General features: G+C 34.9%; 1 long non-coding RNA gene across 1 annotated transcript in view; it reads left to right on the top strand.

Moving 5' to 3' along the window:
* The window catches only part of LOC118238312, a 40569-nt gene extending 23423 nt beyond the window's left edge, over positions 1-17146 (top strand). Inside the window, exon 2 of the long non-coding RNA XR_004768239.1 lies at positions 15516-17146. This is a non-coding gene — a long non-coding RNA (uncharacterized LOC118238312). The remainder of the gene's footprint in view (positions 1-15515) is intronic.
* The last annotated feature ends 3095 nt before the right edge of the window (positions 17147-20241 follow it).

Raw genomic sequence — 20241 nt, 5'->3', positions numbered from 1 at the left:
TAATTAGGACCTTTACATAAAAAATAGAAAAGGCAGTCAGAAGCAGGCTTTGGATATCTTAATTCCTAGGCAGTTGACTGTATCCATTTGAGAGTTAAGAAAGATCAAGTACAATTAGCTCCCTTGTGCAGTGAGCCTAGTTTGGTCTCCTGGAGTCTCCATAATTGTAGGTATAGGTTTCATGAGTTTTCACAAGCTTGGACTATGGAAGGGGCCCTGGCAGAAGGACGGCATTATGAACCTGGTACATGAGCTAACTTGTTGGAGCCCACTCCCTGTGGTGGGATGCTATGCTCAGTTTTAATGCATGGGAGAGGGGCTGGCACTGCCCAATATATTGTGTCAGACTATGTTGACTCCTCATGGGAGCCCTTACCCGTGAGGAAGAATGAACTGGGGGTGGGATGAGAGGAAGGTAAGGGTGTCAGGAACAGGTGTGGGAGGGAGAACTGTGGTTAAAATATAAAATGGAAGTAAAAACTGAAAAATATGACAAAAAAAAGAAAGCTCAAGGAGTGCCTTAGCCTCATTAGTGCAGCATGGCAATGGAGATTCCCTTCATGTGATAGAGAAGAGAAGCAAACATTTGTGTCAAATTTGTAGATCTGAGCCTTTCAGAAACTTCTGTCCAGCACAGCTCGGCTGGAAAAAAGCAGAGGCCATGGTGGTTATGTGCCTGGCCAATGCCAGGAGGTAGCAAGAACCTTATTATGATCACATGGTTACAAATTTGGTTTCTTTTCAGGAAGTTTCTATAAAGCACAGTTTAGGACTCTTGTCACACTAACATTCCTGAGCATATTTTATGCCCCCCACTGGATTTAAATTAATCAGCTCATTTTGAAATTAAAGTAAATTATTAGAACACTTAATATTTGATTAATTTATACATAAGGTATAGAAATATTTTCATTTTAAAGCAAAAAAAATGTTTTTCTTTCTCCACTATTTTTGTAGCATGGCTTCAGTGGACATTGTATTCTTAGCTAAAATGTCCTTCTGCTATTTGCCCTTTCAGGCTTTTTGTAAATATCTACTTTAAATAGATGAATATAAAATGTATTGTCTGTGCTGGGCACTTTTGAGAGCAAAAGTTCATGCTATTGTTAGTATTCTTTCTCTCTATAAAATACATTAACACTGTCATGGGGCATCAGTCATATCTTCAGTTCAAGTATCTGCCAGGCACAAAAGGGGAAAGCTGCCTTCAATCATGTACTTGCTCTAATATAAATTTATAAGAAAGTATAATTTAAAAATGCATTCTAATAGGAAATCTTTAAATATAACTGATGCAAAATTGCATGGGGTTTAAAATAAATAAATTTTATGGGCATTAGTCAAAGTACATGATATATTGCAACACAAATTATATTGGTAAATTTTTAACGTGTTGTCTGTGCTCATTGAGGCCTGAGTCTGAAAACATGAGGCAGTCACCCCGTCTCCCATTAGCCTCAGTCTCAAACAGGTTTGTTTAAAGTACCCTCCAAAACTCCCTGTGCTGGGTATGCTACCATTGTCCTTTTACAGGGAAGAAAATCTTCTCAAAAGGATAAGGATGTCAAAACATCACTCCTTGGAGAATAAGTTGAAGGTAAACCATTTCCCGTAGAGGTTATTACTGTTTATTGCACTTTAGAGAGATTCCTATAGTGGGGATGAGAAACGGTAAGTTCATTTCAGGAGAATCTACTCTACTCTACCTGGAAATCTCTCTGTCAGTACAGAAGAATATCTCCTTCAGCAGGGCTTCCTCAGTCTTTCCTATTCAATGATGCAAACCCAATCTACTAATGTTATTGATCTATCTGCTACTGCTAGTGTTCTTTAGCTTTTGCTCCTACATGATTAATCAACTTACTTACTCAAACCCCAAAGTAGATCAATCCCCACACATAGCATATATGTTTGCTAATGTATTTTAAATTTTTTGAAAATAATATATGAGAAAGAATAACTTAAATATGGCTTTCTGAGATAATGAGTAAAAAGATTTAACAGTATTATCACCATTTCAGAAAAAAGGCCAAGAAAGTGCATATTCTCCTGTGTGTGACTCTGTGTGTGCATGTGTATTTGTGTATTCAGCTTACAACTGGAGGCTGTGGGATTCTTTGTGAGATTAAGCAAGTAATTTAATATTGATTGCCTCAGCTTTATCATAAATGAAGCAGATAAAATGATGTCATTCTCATTATATAATGTTGTACAGGCAAAGTTAGTATTTATAAGATGTATAAAATAAAAACAACATAGAGTCATATAGTATGACATAGATAGCCACTGCTTTTGGACTGTGATGCTGAAGATAGAACATTATATTTTCTGATAATTTATTTTTAATAGCATTAATTTTCATTTTTACCTCTCTTGGCTTGTCGTGTAGATAGTGACATGTAGCTATCATTAGCAAACACATACATGTATATGTGTATTATTATACTGTGAATTAAACCACTTAATGCCATATTTAGCATTCAGTCCTTCATTCTAGCAAAAGATGAGAAATAGAACCTTGGATATCAAATGATAGTGTATATTTACTTGTTTCCATCCATCATTTTATTATTTATTTGTTCATGTACCCTGTAGTTAATATGCTTTTACTGTGTGCCAGGCAGGACCTAATGATTCTGTAGGGAAATTTTCTAGACTAAGTTGCCACTTACAGCTTTTTTGCTTTTAGTAAAAAGAGTTGGACAGATAAACAAATTTCACAAAGATGTGGTTGGTAAGAGCTCAAAGGAAAAAGAAAAGAGGAAACTATTAGCTTTAAGATCATTAATGGTGAAGGAGGGTCATGGTAGTAAAACCCATTGTGCTAGAATGAGCCCTGAGCAGTGCCTTGAAGGTTACTAAGAAAAAAAAATAACTGTTGATTCGAGGGAGATCTGTGCAGATAGAGGTCCTCAAATTCTGAGAGCTTCTGGGAGAGTGTAGAAGCCAGAAAACCTTAAGACCTCAAGCAATAAAAGAGTGGGAAGGAGGATGCCCTTTTGGAAGCAGAGTGAACAACTTGGAAAGATGCCATGTGGAGGCATTGAATGGAGGGATTGGAGCAAAGATGGCAGGAGCTGGAATAAACAATTCCACTATTTCCTTTAGTTATCATGGGGCACAGAGAACAAGTCTGAACTGTAGACGAAACATGCCTGTTTAACTGAGAGTCTGTCCTCTTGTGCCATCTTTATAAACAGCTTCCTAAATATCCTTCAGCGCTCATAGCGTAAGCATGTGAGGCAGGGAACAGGGGTGATATGTTTACAGTTGGTTTGTTCAATTAATGAGTATTACTTTGTGTTGTGACAGTTGAAAGAGAAAGGAAAGAGTAGGTAATTCTACATGGATGCTTCTCATCTCAGCATTGCAGTCAGTTACACCTACCTCATGGAATCCACACAAACATGGTGCTTCACCTGAGGCACAGACATAGTGATTTCAAGTTCTGAATTTACAGCAGCTGTGAGAGTGTGGAAGAATCATGTAATTTGTTTCTCATTCTCCTCATTCATAACATAGTAACTACCCACAAGCTGGTATGTGTGGCTGTTGCTTGTACACAGTAATCCAATGGAAGTAGTATTGATAATGAGGTTTGTAATGAAATGGATGGATTGTGTATTGGAATTTATCAAAATATCTTGATAACTAGATGGTCTTTCTTCAAAATACCACTCATAGTTGTCTTGGTGGTAAATAGATCATTTTAAGTGCACAAATTGTTTTACTTAAAATTGCTAAAATGTTCCTGAAAATAAAGGCTGGATGGTGGGCTGAGAGGCATACTTTGTATATAGTACCAATTTATCTGACTTCTGATTTTAAATAAATGTCCAATTTGAAGGAGATTCAGTGTATGATAAGTCATAATATTTTGTAAAAGATTCACATAACTAGGTATCAAAAAAGAGGCTAAAAAGTATTTGGATTTTAAATGACATCTATAAAGGGGGGAAAGTCATCTTTGAACAACAGCGATGTGATTAGCAAAAACAAAATAGTAGTCTACAATTTTTGGCTAATAGGCATAACATGAAATCTACTGTATCAGGCTATTTCTTCCACTAGAGAACCCTAATTAGAAATCTCCAATTATGTATGCACATGCCAAAATATGAGTACTCCAGCAAATGAACAATTTACATATACAATATTTTTAATCAAAGCACCTATTTGATTGTACAATTATCTGTTTTGCAACACAAAATTTGAATTCTGTTCTTGTAATTCTGCATTTATACAGGTGCCCAATTATATTGTTGGTGCAACTTAGAAATGCCTGCTTGATGTACTATGATGTCACCTTTCTTCCATTTATAATAAAATGGATAAAATTTGTCTTGAATCATAAAACAGAACACACTGGATCAACATAGAAAATGCATCTTCTTTCTACTTATAACAGGAGAACTCTGTTTCACTTCTATTCTCTGTTAAGAAAGCAAAATTATGGGTTTTTTACTCATTCAATTTGTTACTTTCTCCCTTCTTATTTGGAATTTGCTTCAAATTTTGAAGATGACTCTGGTTCACAGGGAGAAACCTTCAGTGGCAATCATATTGAGTTCACTCAATTTTCCACATTGTTAGTCCCTAAATGATGGGAGTAGGCTGTTGATCTCTGCCACTAGTAAGCAATAGAGAAACTTTAGAGCTGGTAAAATACCAGATTTATAGTCCTGAAGACAGATGTTCTCTGTGGAGATGCTGGTAAATGCCTTGAGAAGCAGTGAGGCAGAACTGTATTTCATTGTGGTCTTTCTGGACAATCAAGATTCTCCTTGGCTCTCTGTGAGCGAGGTACAGACAACTGGGTGACCTGCTCACAGTGACAGAACTCTGGGTAAGTGAGATGTTGCTTTCTAGTTATTTCATATGGGCAAGTTAACAGGGATATAGGATGCTTCAGTTGCAAAGTGAGTCACCACCTCATTTAGGGGCTCCATATTTCATATGGGCTACTGTAACCTCAACAGTCTCTTGTTATTGGAATCTTTCAGAAAAGAACTTCACTCTATGCCTATTACACATTCTTGAGGATTACACTGAGACATGATGTGACAACACAAGCACAAAGGCACTGGATTTTCTTCTCACTATTTGTGAGTAAATGTGTGCAGGAAAGGAGTTTCTGAATTACGCATTGGTGGTGGCACAGGCCCCCAGCACTCATGAGGGAGAAGTAAGCAAATCTCTGTGAGTTCAAGGCCAGCTTTGTCTACAGAAAGAGTTCCATGAAAGACAGCCAGAGATACACACAGAGAAACTGTCTCGAAAAAAACAGAATAAAAGAAGGAAAACCAGCTGATAAATCTCCAGCCTGGATCTTTGCTTTGGTTCCAGGCATGTTTGTAACGAAACTATAAAAGAATCCTTTCAATGCCTCTGGATTCTTTAAATGTACTTTGTCATCCCTCTCAATATAGAGTTTTCTATAACATTTAATCTTAGGTATGAGATGACTCAATGCTATTAGCATACACATAGATCAAACTATCTGTGGTCTCACCAATAAAAACCCTTTATTTTGCTTTTAGTTTCTCTCTGACATAGGGATACTCGACATATCTTCACTGTACTGGCACTCACCAGGAAGGCCAGGGTAGCCTCAGATTTACAGAGATACCCAACCCCCAGGGTGGTGCTATGTGTACAGAATGCTGAAATGATTAAAGGCAAGCACCCCAATGCCTGCCTCTGCTTTATTTTTCAGTCTTTGCTTTTAACCCTCCAAGAGAGCAAATGTACTATTGTAGTAAAAACTACTACTGGATTGAGCTATGGTCAGGGGACTGGTTCTAAGACCTTCTGTGGAAACCAAATCCTACAGACACTCATCATTTATTTGAAATTCAGAGTATTTGCACATATTATCCTGTATATGATTTACAATGCCTACCAGTGTCAATATCAGTATCATACTGCTAAATCATCTAGAGTATAAAGACAAAGGAAAAACCAGGAACTTCTCCAGGGAAAATATAATCAGTCTTTTCTTAACTAGTCTCACCCTAACAATAGACCTCTAATGCAGCTTCCACAACTACCAAAGGCTGACAACGTACTTAAGAGGTCAGAATCAATGATCTAGTGTCAGAGTTTCAACCATGTCTCCAGGTATTCTTGCTGTTGTGTAGTCTCTCTCTGCATTGATTCTTAGCTCAACTATGTCAATTAATATGACTCAACTAGAGCACTTGCATTAGGCTTATTCTTCATAACTTTCATGGAACTGGCCTGTGCAACGGAGGATACTCTGCTAGAATGATATATCACTTGAAATGCCTCTGGAGTATGTTCTACCATGTAGGAAGAGAGGGCATAGAGGAGAATGTCATCTCCAGGGACTTAAAGTGGCCTCATGAGGGACTGACCAACACCTAATGAACAGAGTACTTTGTTCAGTAAAATGTGCTGTTCTCAGCATCATGAGAATCATGATCTCAGAAAAAATGTTATGCTTGTGAGAACAGCACATGGGTACTACCTTGAGCTAGTGCAGTGAACAGTACTGATTGGCACAATTTGGATCTGTTGCATGCTCTGTTATGCTCTTTATATGGCGACTAGTGAATTGTTTATCTCACTTCCATTGGGACACTCTGAAAAATAATTGCAGCATCACACAGGACATGGGATGACCTAAATAAATAATCAATGTGAATAATTTAGCATAATTGCTGAGTCAGAGTAGCACTTGATGAATGATAGCAGTTATATTAATTACAATACCAGTCATTATTACCATTATGATAGGTTCTACAACTACCAGTACCAATGTCTACATTGACAAGGCTACTTACAACCAAAGGTATTTCAAGTGTCCTTAATATCCATCACCATAGAGAAAATGAATCTATTTATTACAATTTTATTTATTTATTTATTTATTTATTTATTTGTGTTCCCCTTCTTGATTTCTGAACAAGTTGAAGAATCAGACTAGCAGCTTCCTTGACCATTAGCAATGGTATGTAAAACCAGAAGGGGAAAAGTCAAGTATAGTCTCAAGAATGCAATGGTAATAATGTCTGCTTGGTTAAGATTATAGACTCCCTGTTAGCACTGCTTTTACTTTCTGTAATTTTTCTATTGCAGTACAATGATATGAACACGTTTAAATAGGTTGAAGTACTAAAATATGTTTAAATACCATCTTACATTTCACTCATTTTAGTATTAGTTCACTCAATGATATTGACTTTTGAGATTCCTTAAATTTACCTTGGATTAACTAGAAATGGAAGTGAAAGTGGTCATGAGGGAGCTAGTTCCATATCCAGGTCTTTTCATGTGTAGTTTAACCAAAACTGGGCAGTTTGCTCTAGTCAAATACAGTCAAATAGAGTCCTTTCTAAGAACACAAAAATATATTTTAAAACTAATATAATAAATCCAAGTCAAATATGTGAAAATTAATTTTCTTAATACACAGAGGAAGAAAAGGTGAGAATAGTTTGATGTGGTTCTTTCCAGAGTGTCCATTAGACCAGTGGCTTTGACATCATCACTTAAGAATTTCCTGAAATTTGGGCTCCATCATTAGATCCACTTCACCAGAACTGACATGTACAAAGTTAACTAAGGCAATTCTCATGTATATTATTATTGATAATCTCTGATACAATAAATAATTTTTCTACATCTATTCCTCTTTAAACCATGTTTCTTATAGCATCCTATGTAGAACTTTATTCATTTAGCTAACTGAACATTTATGCAGACTTTTTTTCATCCTGTTTTCTTTCTACTGTGCTTCTATTTTGGCCATCTCATTTTATGTCAAGCAATTTAGGAAGAGGAAAAGGGGAGTCTATATAAAAGATCCCTACTTAAATTTCCTATGTATTGCATTGCTTAAGAGAAAACTTACACACTTTTCCTTTTAATTTTCTTTTAATTTTTACTACACCACAACATGAGTAACTTTATTAAAGTCATGCAGCATGAGAAAAGTAGAGAAACACTGCCCTACATTTTCGTTCACTATACTACCTTGTATTTTAATATTTCTAAACTGGTAAATCCAATGCAGTGAAAGTTTATCATCCAGTAGAGAGTCTTCTTTTAAGCCCATCAGTATGAAAAGAATTATCAATATGAGTTCAAAAGTATATAGAAGTATAGTGATACCATGTTTACGTAAAGTCACAAACAAAAAGAGCAACTTCACTGAGATGAATTAAGTTGATAAGAGCTATGACTCTAATATTAATGCTTGATAACAAATTATCTAAACTTGAAGTAAATTAAGTAAGTTAAGATATATTTTCTTTTCATCTTACAAATTAGTAGAGAAAACAAAGCTTGATTGTGTCACCATGTTTGGGTGTTTTGCTATTGATACAAACTAATATATCTGAGAGATACATTAGTTTTCTAATTGAAAGATCTGATGTAGCTTGAATAAGTTAAAACTTCTCTGAAAACAACATTGTCTCATGGCAAAGTTGTTTCCCAACCTTTCCAAGTTTATTTTTAAATGGAAGGAAACAAAAGGCAAAACCTAGTACTGTAAAATGCATTATGGATTTCTTGCAAGGTAACTTATTAGTAGCATAACCCCAATTAATGCAAGCTAATAAAATTATTTAAATGTTAGAATAAAAAGCATTCCACACATGTTGGAGGAGGGGAAGAAAGAGGAGGAAAGAAGGAAGCAGAAAAAGACCTAGGAGAAGCAGAAGGAGTGACTCACCTCAGTTGTTTAGTTAATGGACAGGCACCATCATCTGCAAAAACAAAAAATTGTTGTTATAATATGATCATGAATACCATAAAAAGTGCAATTGTTTTAGAATGCATTTTGCAAATCTGTAAGGATAAAATAGAACAAGTAAATAACTGGTCTGGTCTTACATATTTATGTATTCTATCATCACCATTTTAGAATCAGGCGACTTAACCCATTGTTTGTCAAATTTATTTTCAGAAATATATCAGATGCATGTATATATTGCATAAAATTTTATAACACACATGTTTAAAAGGTAGGCAAAACCACAGAGAGGCATATATAACAGTGTTGGTCCGGGTATGAACACAATCTTTAAATACCTTAATATACAGCTCTGATACTTTGCTTTTATGAGTTATGATCCTAACAAAAGATGCCAAAGTAAATAATGTAGTGTTTAGAGTGTCCAGTCACGTACATATTCTCTAACTTTATAAGATTGTTTCTTTATAATCTATCTCCCACTATTTTTCATTATGCATTTTCTTAAAACTTCTGTCCTTCCTTTTTTCTTTCCTTTGTCTGTCCTTTCTTATTTTGTTCCTTACTTTCCCCTTCCCTCTCTCTTTCACTTCATTCAACCTTCTTTCTTCTTCCCTTTCTTTTTTCTGATCTCACCTGTTATTTCCCTCCTTTTTTTCTTTCACAGTTTTTTTGGTTTACTCCTTATGCCCTATTTCAGTTTCACTCATCATATAGGGACAAGTTAAATGATGTCTTCATGGTGACACTTATCTTGATAGCCAGGGAAGAAATTACTCTATAGGTATTTTGTCAATACTTAGTACTTTTACTTTAGTAATTTGATGGTATCTTGTGTTGTAGACATGGGTATTGGTGCCTTTACCTTGTTCATCATATGAAGCGGAAGAATTCCTGCTATGCTTCTGAAATGGTGGATGCATTGAGTTGTAACTCTGGAGATGTAGACATGTCAGCAGGAGTATGTTAATGAAGTCACCCAAAATTAACTCATGAGGTCATGTGTAATAGTAAAACGTTTATGCTTTTTAAGATCTATTTGTAGCCTGGAGAGATGGTCCAGCAATTAAAAGCACTGACTGTTCCTCCAGAGGACTTGGGTTCAGATCCCAGCACCCACATGGTTACTCACAACTGTCTATAAATCCGGTTCCAGAGGGATCTGACTTGTTCTGACCACCATGGGTACAGACAAAACATCAATGTATATAATAAAAATAAGTAAATTAAAAAAATTTTATATGTAAGTGTTTGTATGTGTGTCCCACATGTTTATAAGTGCCTGTAATGCCAGCAAGTGACATCGTATGATCTTGAGTTGGAACTATATGAATAATCCCAGTTGTTAAAGAATTTACTATAACTAACAAATACAAAAATTCTGCTACAACCTTTCTCTTCTTCACTGTATTATGTTCTGTGACTATTTTCTTCTGTCACAACCAGTTAGGTTGAATTCTCCCAGTTCTCTTGCTGAATGGATTACTTTCAAATGTTTTCTGCCAATATTTGCAAGGAAAGCACAACTACTCCATTATTTTATAAGGAGCTACACTGATTCAAACTAGGAAAGATTAAAAACTTAATCCAAATAATTTACCTGACCCTTGATCAGGAAAAAATAGGTTTGTCTAGATTTTCAGCTGACATTCTAGGTGTCTTATGCCTCAAATATTTGAAGAGCTTTGGACTTTTATCCATTTTCCTCATTCTTTTATTCTTTTAACCTTATATTTTGAGAATCACAATAGTCAATCTCTATATCTCTAATCACTTTCATATCTGCATTATATTATTAAAAGTATTTAACTGTGTACTAACTCAAATGAGCCAACAACAGGATAATATTATTAGTTAAAATATATAGGGATAATTCATTCAAAACTTCCTTAATCATTTGTTGAGCAAAGACTTTTGTTTATTAAAGAATTGTATTGCAACTATCCACATCTCATATGTTGTACTGGGAATTTCAGAGAAGATGATAACCATGCATATCTCTCCTACTTCCTATGTTGTGCTATGGAGAAGACAGGAAAGAAACTGCATATACAGCTAAACACAAGACAAGGAGAAATTGCAATTATTGAAACAGGAATTTGACTCAGCAGACAAATGCTTAAATTGGGTAGTCAATAATCAAATCAGAATAATACAGAGAAAACCATCTTTGCAAGATGGGAATTAATAGGTAAGCAATGAATAAAGCCAAAATATTACTAGTACAAAATATTACTAGTATCTAGTACAAAAAGGAATGATAATGGTAAAACTGGGGATGTATGTGGAAACAGAATACAGACTACATGGAAGACCATTGATATAAAGTTTGCATATGGCTTAAGGGTCTTGAAGTACCGCTGGAAAGTTTTAAATGATAGGTACATGTCATTTGTGTTTGTCATATAAATAGGAGCTGGTATGTTATAAGAAATATAGAAAAGTTGCAATGGAAGAGCAGGTTACATTTTGAAACTTCAAGGTAAAAATTAGTAGTGACTCATATATCTAGTCAGAAGAAATAAGGAGAGTCATGTCATATACATCAAAGGAACAACCCACCAAGAGAATGCTACAATTCTAGAGTAATCACACCAAAAACAGGTGTACTAAATTTCATACAACAAATATTATTAGATCAAAAAAAATGTCCTGTAGATCAAACCCAAGAGAGTGATGGTGGGTTATTTTCCTATCTCCTCTTACCAATAGACAAGATATCTGAACAAAAGCCAAACAGGGAAACATTGAAGTTAAATGACATAATAAACTGAATAGATCCAATAGACATCTATAGAACATTTTATTCAAACATGAAAAAATGAACATACTTTCCGCTATTCATGAAAATTTCTCCAAAATAGACCATGTATGAAGATAGAAAACAAGTCTTAATAAATATAGGAAAACTGAAATACCATCTGATATTCTGACCACACTGTAATCAATCTCTATATCAACAACAATGGAAAATAAATACAATGCAAAAACTCATGGAGATTTAACAGCATATTACTAAATTAAAATCATGTGGTGGAAGAAATCATGAAGGGTATTTAAAAACATCTTAGGATTTAATGGAAATGGAAACTCAACCTACCAAAATTTATAGGACACAAAGAAGATATCCTTCAGAACAAAGTCTATATCACTAAGTGCCCACATAAAAAATATGGAGAGCTCTCATATTAATAACTGTATGAGGTCATAGAAAAAAATAGTAAACAACATGCAAACATTGTAGATTAGAAGAGTTGAAAATTAGGGCTGAAATTGATTAAACAGAAATGAAATAAAAATAACAGAATCAAGAGCTGGTTCTTTGAAAAGTTTAACAAGACTGACAAATTTTAGCTAAATTAACCAGCAGGAAAATAGAGTATCCAGATTAATAAAATCAGAGATAAAAAGAGGTATTACAACAAATATTGAGGAATTTTGAAGTTAAAGGAACACATTTTAAATTCTATACTCCACCAAACTGGAAGATCGAAAAGAAGTAGAAGAATTTCTAAAAGTGTATGACTTGCCAACATTAAATGAAGATGAAGTAAAAACTTTAAGCAGGGCCACACAAACCAATAAAACAGCAGTAGTAATTCAAAAAATCTCCCAAATACAAAAGCTTCAGGCCAGATTAACTCAGCACAAAGATCTACCAGACCTTCAAAGAAGAAGTAGTACCAGAACTTTTCAAATTACTTGTGAGGAAAGATGCTCAAATTTCTATTTATGAAGCCAAAATTCCCATGATACTTTAACCAGATAAAGACGTAGTGAAAAAGTTAAATTATAGGCCAATTCTCCCTTATGTACATAGTAAAACTAATTCTCAATAAAATGTTACCAAATTTTTTCAGTAAAATTCAATAGCATATCAAAGGTCACCCTTCGCAATCACATCAGCTTCACCTCACAAATTCAGAGAAACTTTAACATACACAAATGAATCAATGTCATCCATCTCATAGTAGCATTTTAGTCAGAATGTATTATATGAGAGAATAATATATTTTCAATTTAAAAAGTCATATCATTTGTAAACAAGGGTACTTGCATTTCTTTCTTTCCTATTCATTTACTCTTCTCTGATCCCACCCCCCCTCTGTCTATGTATTCAAGGACCATGTTGAAAACAAACCAAAAAAGAGGCTATCCTTTGCATTTTTCCCACTTAACATAATGTTGGCTAGTTGTATATTGTCTCTATTATTTTGAGGTATTCTCTCATGTTGCTAGATTTTCCAAGACTGTTACTGAGGACACAGATAAAAGTCCACATTCTTATAGTTACCTATTTTTTTTTATAAAATGGCCGATAAGCATGCATTAGAGAAAACATAAAATTTTTAACAAATATTTGCTAGTCAAACTGTAAGCAAGATGCAGAGGAATAAAATTAAATCTTTACCTCCCACCTGCATAAAATTCAATTTCAAATGGATCAAAGACCTCAACATAAGGCCTTATACCCCAAATCTGATAGAAGAAAAATGAGGGAATACAATCTAACTTACAGGCACAGGAAATGACTTTCTGTACAGGACATGGATAGGTCAAGTGTTAAGACCAATGTTGACAAATGGGTCCTCATGAAATGAGAAATCATCTGGAGAACAAAGAACCAATAATTTGTATAAAGAGGCAGCCTACAGAATGGGAAAAATGTCTTTACCAGCCTTAAACATGCAGAGAGTTTCTGTCTAGAATATACAAAAACTGTAAAACCAAACATGAAGAAAATAAACAACCAAAATAAAAATTGAAACATGGAACTAAATACAAGATTTGTAAAAGAAACAATATGACTGAGAAATTGCTAGTTAAAACTGCTTTGAGACTTCGTCTTAACACAGTCTGAATGGTTAAGAAGTTTTTAGCATGAATATCTTTATGGAAGACATGTATTCACTATTATCATAGTGTAGATTGTTGCGGAGTTTCTACAAAAAGCAAGAAATAGCTATCAAATAACACAGTTTTAGCACTTCTTGGTCTGTTCCCAATGGAATCTATCCTGCTATAGAGATACCAGACCAACCAAGTCCAATGCTGCTCTGTTCATAATAGCCAAGAAATTGAAAAGGCCTAGTGGTCAATCATGGATGAATCAATAATAAAAATGTGGTTCTTATGCACAATAGAATACTATCCAGCTGTAAAACAACATTTTCTGGGATTTTGTTTTTTACTTTTTTTTTTTTATTAAATGGAGAGTGAAGGATGTCTCTACAATTTTGTTCAAATGACTGCAGAACCTGGAAAAGCTGTTGCTGCTATTGATGCATAACATACTGCCATTATTGGTCATTTTATATAAATATACATATATAATTTGAATTTTTGGAAACTTTATCTGTGCTGTCAAGTTTGGAAAAAAGTATCACAGTTTACCGCGTTCAGTTGGCATTGTACAAAAATTAACAGCCATATTGTTCTAGAAATGTTGAACTTAATTTTTTCTATTTGTACAGGGGTAACTCACTGTATTAAATATGTAAAGTCTTAAAAAAAGAAGGGATTTTGAGAGCCCATCGCATATTAAAGAATGCTCTCTTGACCTGGACACATGGGGAAGAGCCTAGGCCTGGCCCAGGATGATGTGGTAGACTTTGGGGAGCCCCTTTTGAGGGCCTTACCCTGCCTGGGGAGTAGAGGGGGGATGGCTAGGGGGAGGTGGGATGTTGGGGGGAAGGAGAGGAAGAGGGAGAAGAAATTGACATCTGAAGCAAGCTTGTTCCTAATTTGAACTAATAAAATAAAATAAAAATAAAAAAAATATATTCGCCAGTAAATGAAAACACCTGGAAATAGTCATCCTGAGTTACGCAGTACTCAGAAAAACATATGTCTCTTTCTCTATCACATGAGGCTACTGTTTTTTTTTTTATCTTTAGGTATGTTCATTTCAATTGTAGCAATCATCAAAGATAAAAAATCACTAGTGGGTGGTTGGGATGTTCAAAGTAAGGGTGGTAGACTACAAAGGCATGGATGGAGAAAGACGAATAACAGAACAGAAAGGGTTAAACTGGGTTTGGAGTTAAAGGTAGAAAAGAGAGTGTGGGGGTAAAGTAACTAACAACAAAGACCTTTGAAAATGTTGTAGAAAAACCTACTTCTGTAAGTTTTCTAAAATGTACTCTTAAGCATATATGGGCTAAAATGTAGTTATCCTATAATGAGGAGACAATGCCTCCCCAAGATACCACAGTGTATTAGATAAAAGACCCAGTGTTAGACATAAATTAAATCTTTTCTAGCTTTAAATCTTTTCTAGTTCATCAGTGAGGTCCCATAAATCCCCCAGACATTACAGGGTTTTGTTATTGCTCTTAGTTACTATCTTCAATCTTGATCATACGACCCTATTGCTGAAGATTCCACATGCCTGAGTCATAAAACATAAGAAAAATTAAGCTGGTACTAACTTGGAGGCTTCAGTCCTACTGCTTAGCTTTCATAGTGGTGGAAGACACTGTATTCATTACCAGAGAAGAAATGTAATTATCAATATCACCTAGCTGTGAGCACTGAGAATTACAGTAATGATTGGAGTGGAAAGGCATAGTCACTGATGCATTCATGACACAAATGTTAGAAAAGTAATCAAAGACCTCTGATTAGACTTCAAGTCTGCTCTATAGATCAAACCCATGCCATTTACTATTAACTATATCCCAAGTCTGACTCTGACTAGGCCATAGGCCCTAAGAGAAGATCCACTCCCACTATTCTGGCAAATGTACATAGTAATAAGATGTTCTCTGCATTCTTATCATTATACCCACAGAAGAATACATCTCTCAACTCTCTTCATAGAAGTTTCTTTTTGGAGAAGATGGCAATTAATAAAGAAACACACAACCAGTCAATGTTAACATGCAAAGAATAAGAGACTTCGAGAGACTCCCCATGCTAAAGTAGATGACCTCATTCCTATGAGCATAAAGACAGCACTGGATGGATTCATTAGATATTAATTTTAAAAAATGAGAGAATGAATCTAGGATATACTGATGTGGAAGCTGTGGAGGTAAAGAGGGGTAGACTTGATCAAAACATATTGTGCATGTATGAATATGAAACAAAATATTACTATAGCTAATGGCTGTTTAGATCAAAGTGCAGTTGGCAATGGAAATACGTGGATAAATGCTGACGATATGTTGTAGATAGCATCAACAGGAGTTACTGAGGAATTAAATTGTGTAGTGATTTAAAAATGAATAAAGGATGACTGTTGATTTAAGATTTTAGTAACTGAATAGGGATTAGAAATGTATAGAATGTATTAAAGGGTCAAAGAATATGCACAGAAAATAGAGGTTGAATATATCTATGTTAAGGTTTATTACATATCACCTTTACTCTAGACATATTAGGGTAAGATATTTCTAGTCTATATGAAGGCAAATCTCAATGTATAAAGTAAGCGGGAAAATCTGTCTTCAGTGGGAAATTTGTGGCTGTCAATGCACACTGTACAAACTGGAAATCATTATCATAAAGATATGCTTTCTATGGATGTTCAGAGTGGGGGAAACCAACTTATTAAGGAGAGGGGAGCTTAGGCTGGAGATTAGGAGCCAGCCCACATAGCAGTGCAAACAGGAGATTGCAAATTAAGAACTTAAAGACAAAGTACAATCCAGTTAGTTGTGTGGCACTGATCAAGATGGAAAGATTGCAATCTTTACCAGTTCCCAGCTTCATGCTACAATTTGATGGGAGCCATAATGAACACAGCTCATTGGCTTACAGTTAGGACTCCATAAAATTATATTTTTTTCTTTGCCGTTTCTGGAATAACCACACAACATGGTAACACTAATGATGTGCCAGCTATACACAAATCTTCATTATTGTAGACAGGGAGCATTTTTGAAGGCTGTCATTTGGCCTTCATTTCTATCCAATTCCTTTAATATCTTAAAAGCCCAGTGATTACTTATTTTCTATGGAAACAAAATGGTTGATGGTTTTTTTTTAACTGTATGTTTCATAATAATTAAAACTGTACCTGCAGCTTATTATCATGTGGTTACTTTCTTTGGTCCCCGTTTGCATTAGTGTGTGGAAAACTGGAATGGCTTCTTAAGGCAGTGTGGTCTCAGATTCCATTAGGGTTCCAACCTCTACAAAAGTATGTGTATTGAAACAACACAAATTGAATGGGAGTAGAAGAGGTCAGGTAAAATAAAGCATAGTGAGGCATCATGTAAATGGACAGTACTGGAAACAAATCTCACCAAAACCTGTGCTCCCTCACCCACTTAATAGTATTAGCCAGGGAAACTCTCCCTCCATTTTAATCAATAAGTTATAAATTTAAGATCTGTGTTGTAATAACGTTTCAATTTTATTTGTTCAATGTAGGAATTCTTCGTTGAGGCTAAATAAAACATGCTTTCTAGAAAACAATATTATACTTTGTACAAAATTGATTTTAATGCTTTTTAACTACAGAGTGACAGTTTACTAGGACGTATTTTTACTGTTTTCATTGTCTCATCTAATTTTATTTTTCATTTTCCAAAATCATTTGTACAAGCCTGTGGGAAATGGTGGTGTTTATCCTCTGGCTTCTCTTTCTTCTGAGATAATTTGTAATTTGCTAACACACTGTAAACGCTACAGCTTTGCATAACTTCTGAATGGTTAATCTGTTTGTCCTCGAAATTACCAGATTATTCATTTAAATTTGCCATCATTTTCCTTGCACATTAAAAATGTACTCAAGATAAGTTTAGTATGCAATGTTAAGGGCTAACATAAAATTCACTTTTTTATCCTTTAGAGGAGCAAACAATATTGAAAACACTGAGTACCTAAGAAATGATTTCAATGAGAATTGTGAATGCCTAAGAGGGTAGATATTTTCAATACATATTAAAATTATGCCCTCAAAATTGTTGTGACCAGTTATTTAGGCCAAAGTTGAATTTGGGTTTAGGAACAAAAAAAGTCAATCTTTTTTTCTTGTCCTTCGTTTCTTCTTTCCTTCCTTCCTTCCTTCCTTCCTTCCTTCCTTCCTTCCTTCCTTCTTTTCTTTCTCTCTCCCTCCTCTTTCTTTGTTTTGTTTCTAATTAGAAGCTCTAGTATGTAAACTCGTGGTAACCATGCAGCTGTGGTTCTGTTCAATGAGGAAATGATATAATGAATACTGAATAGAAGACACGGGAAGACAGGGTCATACGATGGTTAAAACATGAGCCTTAAGAAACAGCGAACATATCCTTCAACTACATTCAGGTATCTTCCTACTTCCTACAATAAGGAATTCTATTAAAGCATTCATTTGTCTTCCCAATGGAGGCCAGTCTCCCTTTCTTTAGAACTACACATTTTTAGTCATGGGGTAATTTGATAAATGTTTTAACTTTCAAAACTAATCTTGTAAGGAGAGAGGAAAAGGCAGTGGTGAGAACATGAAGCAGAAATGAGACAACACATGTGAGTAAAATGTATGTTGAAACCTGACAGGGAACATGGGAGAGGCAGTTGGAAGGCAGTCTTGGAAAATAAGTCAGACATAAACTCTATCCATGTACAACCCCCTTCACTGCAAATTCTGACTTGAAAATCTAGGGTAACATGTACTAAAAACCTTAACAGAGTAGATAAAAAAATGTTGGCATAGATTTTAATTATTCTTGACATATGAAGAAGAGGGTAACAAACTTACTGAAATACTGTGCCATTATAAGATACCATATCACAAAATATCCATGAACAGAAACTGTAGGACAGTGTGATTGATGCACAGAAAAAAATATAAGCAACAAGAGAAATTAGCACTGGCTGTACCAATGAGCATGGGATCTGAGAGCTGATTGAACCACTGAAGGGGGAACTGAGTACCAGCTGAGTCACTGTAGTGGGGAATAAGTGTTGACTGAGCCACAGCTAATGCTCTCACATTTTCATTTCGATGTTAGTTCATAGCCACCTTGGCAGAAGAAAAATGATCATATATTCCAATAGGATGTTCCTTTAAATATTTGCATCAAGTGGGCCATATACTCAACTAAACCAGTAAAACTTTAAAACAAGTGAAATGCTTTGTGTTCAGAAGTAGCAAAGCCAGCCATAAATAATTGGAGCTTTCACCAGCTGCTTTGCTCCTCCGTGGTCCTCCCTGCTGTGAATTGCTGTGCACATTCTCACAGACAGTCATACCTGCACTACTTATTCAAAGTCATAGAACCCTGTGATGGGATATAAAAGCTGGTTGACATTGTTTCAATTTACGATTCCATTTCAATTAAAAACATAATAAGGTAATTTCTATGTGCTTCCAATTTTCTTAATAAATGATGTAATACAATACTCAACAACACCAACAAAACCAACTTTGCTACATTGATGGATTGTACCAGGAAAGAACAGAAATTTGGGTTTTATATAATAATAGGCCTATCTGCTAGCTATACGTTTCAGCTTATTTTCTTCACTTCAACAAGGGTTCCTGATAAAAAAAGCTTAAAGCAGATAATGACATCCTTTACTATGCCCAGTAGGAGATGAATCTCTCAATATTTTAACCATATGCTTCTTGTCACCTGATTCTTTGTATTTTCTTTTAAGTAATAGAAATACCCCAGTCTGGCATTTTGCCTGACTTTTGTGATAGTATTCAATATATTATAAAATGTAAGAAAAGCTTGCAAAACTATGATGAACATGAAAATAGAAGACATACTTTGACCAAAATAGTGAGCAACTTAGAAGTATGTTCTGTATTGTGCTATTCTGCTCTACAATATTCTCAATTAACAAAGACAAATGAGTATCATCATTACTGTGTTTTCTGGTTTTATCTGTATGATTTATGGAGTGTGAAGAGTAGTGTGTGTGTGTGTGTGTGTGTGTGTGTGTGTGTGTGTGTGTGTATTCTTTGATGTGTGCTGCTGTATTTACCAGGGAAGCTAAGCTGCAAGCTTTGAGAGCTTTGAGGACTTTCCTTTCTTTGATTCCATCTTGTTTTAGAGGAGTTGAAATTACAGACACATGCCAATGTGCCTGATTTTATTTCAGTTCTGGGAATTCAAACTCATATCCAAGCTTGCATAGCAGGCTTTTTACCCAGTAATCTGTCTCAATAGCACCTTTGTCTGATTTAAATCGAAAGACACATATGTCACATATTCATGAACAGATCTCATCAGTTTTATAATCAGAAATATGGCACCTATGACACTGCTTTATGTACCTGTCATTTATGTCTTATATGATGTTCTCAAGAACCATTCAATAGCAATTATAATAATATTTAACAATGAACTTATTATATTGGATTTATTTCTTTGCAGACTGAACCTAGGCACTCATACATGTTAGGCAAGGACTTATTGCTGAGCTACAATCCCAGCACTGTTTTCACACTGTTTTTAAAAAATGTATTTGAAAAAATGTATTTGTTTCACTTTATTTTAAGTTTTCCAAATCTTCACTTATGTGTGTGAGTGACCAGTGAACATATTATATAATAGGATTGTTTATGCATTATTATAATT

This window comes from Cricetulus griseus, chromosome 2 (genome assembly GCF_003668045.3).
Source record: "Cricetulus griseus strain 17A/GY chromosome 2, alternate assembly CriGri-PICRH-1.0, whole genome shotgun sequence".
In the NCBI taxonomy this organism is placed as follows: Eukaryota; Metazoa; Chordata; class Mammalia; order Rodentia; family Cricetidae; genus Cricetulus; species Cricetulus griseus.
The sequence above is the reverse complement of the archived record's forward strand: the minus strand, read 5'-3'. Positions and strand labels throughout refer to the sequence as shown.